Below are 6352 nucleotides of genomic sequence, written 5' to 3' on the forward strand. Positions count from 1 at the left end.
TTATTATTAAACAGGTTCTATCTTTTGATCTAAAGCAAATACAATTTTGATTTAACTTTATTGAGCATCCTGATGATGTTACCTTTCATTTGGTATATCACACATAACTGTTCATTCACTACAAGCTACAAAATGTAAAATTAAAAAAACTTGCGAAATACCTCAAAACACCTGTGGAGATGTGTTGATAATGAACAGCCACCAATGTGGGAAGTACCGTAATCTCAGTTTGGAATTTCGACATGGTTGGCTTTACAAAATTCTAACTTTTTTTCTAAGCATCGCAGATATAAGATTGAAACGTCATATGAAAGGTGAAATTAAAAGCTTTTACATGATATAAAATTTTGTATAGGTTGTCTAAAAAAAATCGATTCAATAGCGTGAGAACATAAAATTAAATGTTTTTTTGCTTTTTTTTGATGAAAATTGATCGAGTTCAAAAAATTCTAGCTCTTTTTGTAGATGCCTAATAGACATGGTCGATATATATATTTTAAGCTGAAGCAATAAGCTTTTAGGTGCTATAAAATTTATTATAGGTTGTCTTATAAAAAAAATGAATTTTTGCTTGATGGAAATGATTTTCTTCAAACTTGGTAGTTAGCAGTTTTTGGTGATTCCCTAGAGGGGAAATTAAAATTTTTTTTTATGACCAAAACTAACGGTACCTGCCATATAACGGAAATAGAAAAGGTAATTTTTTTCAAAAACGGCTCTAACGATTTTGATTAAAATTTTTGTGTGTAGTACTACACATAAGAGCCAACTTTTTAAATAAAAAAAATATTTTTTGTACCGTTATTAACGGCACCTGTCATAGAACGGTTTTTTTCGTTTCTGAATATCTCGTACAACATTAACCCGATTTGAATGAAAATTTTTATACAAACGTGTGTAAGTAAAGATAATATTAAAAATTTAGAAAATTTTCAAAAAACGCAATTTTGGTTTTTTAAAAAATATTTCAAAATTTTTTTTTGAAAAATCAATTTTTTGAAAACGGATCAATGAAAAATTTTGAAATTTAGTTTTTATGTGTAAATTAATTATTTCTTCAAAATGGCATACCAACTTTTTTTTTGAAAAATGTTAAAAAATTTTATATATAAAAAATTATTTTTTTAAAAAACGGCTCCTACAATTTTCAAAATTGTTTTTCTTAAAATACCTTTTTATACGAGAAATAAAATGGCATATTTGTTTTTTTTTTTAAGATATTTTAAAACGGAGTTTTATTAATTATAAAAACAGATTTAATTTTTTTATACTACTTATGAAATTTCTTCAAAATATCAAATTTTAAATTTCTTGAATAAAAAGCTTTAACATTATAGTTACTTTAAGCACAAGAGCAAGTACGTGCGACCCCAGTCGTGCAATTTATTTTTGTAAGCTTTTAAAATAAAAAAATTAATATAATGAGAAAAGAAAAAGGGTAATTTTTTTTTAGCTTTTTCTTGTAAATTATGATTGTTTGAATTAAATAAACGCTTCAATTGACTATTTTAAAAGCACCTCACCTGTGTTCTTAGTTATCACGTAAAATTATCGTCCGTAAACCGGCCTTACAGACAAACTCTTTTTTTGTCTGAAATTAGTCGTAATGCATGTCTTAAATATATAAAACTTTATCAATTTATCCATTGGTTCTCATATTGTTTGAATTAGGTTTTCGGCCGATTTCACTATTTTTTATCACTAAATTTTTTAATTATGTCGGGAAGAATGAAACCCTAAGTCTTAATTATTCCTCCCAGATGCGTACACTCCCTTGGGGCAAGCGGGGCGGTGCCCCGGGGCCCCCGACCGACCCCAAGGCCCCCACTGGAGACAATGCAGGGAAAAAAACTGTTAGCATAAATTGAGTTACGAAGTAAACAGGGAGACAAATTATGTCATTCAGTGTAATGTATAATGCATTGATGGTAGCCACACAATATGTATATTAGACTGATTCAAAAAAAATTATTTTTTTTTTTGTTCAAAGCATTGTTGAAAATATTGTTGGAAATGACGAAAAAAAAATACTGTAAAAGTTTCAGCCCTTAATGTTAACATTTAGTACCACCGCATCGCAAATTTCTATTTCCCATACGATTTGTATGGGAAAGATTGTGTATTTGTGTTTAGAATTTTTTATCTTTTTAATGGTTCATCCAAAAGGCTTGACAAAATCATTTTCTTTTATAAAATTGTTCGCTCTACAAAAAAGCTCTTAATAATTTTTTTGAATTACCCCCGCGTTTCGAAGTTATTCAACTTTAAAATATAAAAAGTAATTTTTTCTCATTTTATTAGTTTTTTTCAAAAAAATTGGCAAAATTTTCGAATATTTGTATTCTATGTTGTGTTTTGGTTTCACAGATCCTTTAATATAACTCTCAAACCCCTAATACTATCATATTAGATTTCTTCAATAAATTCGAATTATTCATTTTTTTAACTAAAAATTATTTTAATTAATTTTTCGCGTCGGTTTTTTTTTTTAATTTTATAAATGCGTTCAATTTTATACAAGAAAATTATTAAATCTAGCCTTTTTGATGAACCAGTAAAAAGATAAAAAATTCTAAACACAAATACACAATCTTTCCCATACAAATCGTATGGGAAATAGAAATTTGCGATGCGGCGGTACTAAATGTTAACATTAAGGGCTGAAACTTTTACAGTATTTTTTTTTCGTCATTTCCAACAATATTTTCAACAATGCTTTGAACAAAAGAAAAAAAAATTTTTTTTGAATCAGTCTAATGTATATGTATATTGATTTTAAAAAAAGTTACCCCAGGGGCCCCAAAAAATATTACTTGAAAAATCTTTGCCACCACAAATAATACATTAGGGGCCCCAAAAAAGCAAAAAAAAATCATTTGAGAATCTTCAAAAGTGGTTCAAAACAATCAAATTCAAAATTAAATATAAATTCAGGGGCCCCAACATAAATACATCAGGGCCCAAAATAAAAACATTACGTTATTGGTGGCATTCCGAATATTACTTCAGAACAGAGGCCCCCCTACACATTAATTCTTGGCTCCAAAAAAAGTATATTATATTTTAGGGGCCTCTAAGCACTTAATTTTGAGGCTCTAAAAATAATTTTTCAGAGGCCCCAAAATAAAAAAAAAATATATCTGATGATGGAAAATAAAATATGTATTTATTACTTCAGAACAGAGGACCCAAGAACTATCAATTCTAAGCTAAAAAAATTTTATTTTAGGGTTCTCTAAATAATTAATTTTGGGGGCCTCTAGTGCAAGTGTTTACTACTTTTATGAGAGACATTTTAAGTAAGTATAGCAAAGTGCATTACGAACATATTAAAACATTAAAATAAACCTAAAAATAAATAAGCCATACAAAAAAAACCTATAGCGTATACGTAATTTTTTTTAACTAAGGGGCCCCAAATATCAAAGGGGCCCCAAAATTTAGTCTTACCCCGGGGCCCTGGCGACTCAACTTACGCCACTGATTCCTCCACTGTATTAAGGAAATGATGAATTGGTCTACTCTATCTAGATTGACCTGAAAAAAAAAAAAATATTGCAAAAGATGTATTGAATTCTAAAGTTCCTTAACAAATCACGGAATGCGAATTTCGTTCCAGCAGAAACTCGTGAGTCCGAATATGTTCGATATTGGCCTCCGAGCTTATTCCCAAATCCCAACCTTCAAACTTTTATTTAAGTAATACATCAAATATAATATAAGACCTACAAGAAATGTATTCAATGCAAAAACAGTTAACATTGTTTTGCATATTCTGAAAAAAAAAAAAAAAATTTCGAATGTGGTAAATACCAATTGATAAAAAAAGCCCCTAAACATCCTGACCACTCGTTGACAGAGTGAATATGACTTTAACTTCTTCTAATGGGTGTCAAATGGGGGGTAAAAAGACCTTAACAGAAAATTAAAAATACAAACTCTCGTTGTTGCCAAATATACTCCTCTCCACATGACAAGCATTCTTTTGTGCCAGGACGAAAAACGTCATGCTTCTTTATGCCCATAATGCTGATGCAGCATCATTAGTTTGAGTACACACATACACATCCAACCAGCCAGCATCTCTCTCTCTCTCACCCTGGCATTAACCTCTTTTACTCTTGCAATGGCAAAGACAAATCGTCCCTCAAGGACATACCAATAATTCATCATTTCTTATTTACAGCGGTTGGTTGGATTGGAAAACTATGGAAACCAGTCGTTGTTGTATAGCCCTCTTCTACTCCTTGACAACTTGACAAACCGAATCGAACCTGAATGAGTTCGAACTTTTCCCAAAGAAGATGCATTGTTATATTTTTTGTTTTGTTATATCCTTAAAATTCCAAAACAAAACAACACACAGGACACAGCTATAGTATAATCCAAAGCCAGTGTCTCCATCTCGAATCTCTAGAACCAGATCTAGGGTGATTTCAGAGTAGGTATATGTAAAACGAGTGAATGGTGGGCGATCTGGATGGAACGAAGAGAAGAGCAAAGGATGCGGTTGTTGTGTTGGCTGTCTGACCATGACATCAATATTAGGAATTCACAGGGTGATGCTTTTGCCTTCCTTGAATAAATGATGTGCATAGAATGAGTATAGAATTTAGCTCTTGCTTTTGTCCTTTTAGTCCTTCTCCTCTGATGTGTGCTTGCTCCTTATTCCTCGGTCACTCGGTGACGTGATGGCCTAGCAGAGAGTTGTATATGAATCAGCCTTTCAAGCTGCAGCACATTACAACAGTTAGTTCATATGTGCGTATCTATAGTTAAAATCGAGGGCCAGTATCATAGCCAACGAGAGCGACAAAATCCTGTAAACTCAAAACAGTGGATCGTAAATCTTCATCTACAGTCGATTCAATTCGGAATTGTCTTTAGCCCATAAAGACAAGGCATCCAAGATGGATAAATAGTTGGGTTTGGAGAGTGGATAAGCATAGATTGTTGTTTGTCGTTCTTTTGAGGGGGGCAGCAAGGACACTTTACTAACTTGAAATACATCAATCCTGGGATGTTAATAAAAGAGGCATTTCATGTTCGATTTTGAGGTTAAATCGATTTTTATTTCTTCTACTTCTGGTTTTTGGTTGTTATTGTTGTTGTTATTGTGGTCGTTTAGTCGAAACAAAATAGAAATTCATTCAACTTTTTTGATCGACTTATAGACCAAAAAAGTTCTTCTTCTTGGTGTAATTTAAGTCTGAAGTACGAATAGGTATCTATTCATTTTACGAGGCATTTCCCAATAGTACCTATATAGCTCTCTTTTTCAAATGGCTAGCAATAACTGTTTGATTTCTTTTTGATGGTTTGTGCTGGGGATAGGTACCAATAACTGGTTTTTATATTGAGAAAGTTTTTTTTTCTTTCGCTGAAGGAAACTTCCTATATCTCTCTTTTAAATTGAAGAAGAATGAGAGAAAAAAAAGGAGAAAAGCTGGGAAATAATTTTTTTTATGTTTTTGTTTTTTTTTTTGATATTTGATTGACAGTCCATCTGTTTCTAGAATAGCTTCTTTTTTTTTTGGTATCGGATTGACTGATTTGGCAATAAAAAAGAAGTATATTTAATAATACATTTCTTTCTTTGGATCATGGACAGGTGTTGTTACTTGGGAGCACAGATGAGATGTTCAAGTATTGATTTTTTTTTTTTTGTATAAAAACATGTAAGTTAGGAGGGCATTGTGTTGAATTTTCAATGAAAATGTTATTATAGGTATTAGTTTCCTTTAATAATTTTGTTCTTGAAAACAAAAAAATTTAAATTTAGTTTTCAATTCGGATGTGCAGTTGGAACAGGATATTGTCAAGTGAACTCAATAAAAAAATTTCATTAAAAAGCTTCTGGATTTTTCAAATGTATGTAGGTAATTAATTTAGTAGTGGATGCAGAATTCCGTGTTGGAGAGGTTTTCAGGATATGTTTTTGAAGTGAAAACTTCTTTAGTATCGTAGTGATTTGAAACAAGATGAAACGAAAACGCGACACGACTTCAACTTGTTATAACTTTTTTGTTTTAATAGATAGATGAATTAAATTTGTACTGTAGACCAGGGTCGATAATTTTTGAAACCAAAAAAAATCATAGTAGAATGAAACCCATTGAAAAAGGAGGTGAATATGGTGAAAATTAAAGGAAAAATAAATTACGGGCGAGCCGAGTTCGGGAAGTGGGTGGGTTGAGTTTTTAATGGTAAAAAATGGTATATCTCGATTTCCGGCAAAACTACAAATTATATAGAAAAAAGTTGTATGGCAAAGTTGAAGGTAATAAAAAGATCTACAACATTTGTATGAACAATTTTTTCACATAACCTCAAAATTTATGTGAAAAATTAA

This window comes from Episyrphus balteatus, chromosome 2 (assembly GCF_945859705.1).
Source record: "Episyrphus balteatus chromosome 2, idEpiBalt1.1, whole genome shotgun sequence".
NCBI lineage: Eukaryota > Metazoa > Arthropoda > Insecta > Diptera > Syrphidae > Episyrphus > Episyrphus balteatus.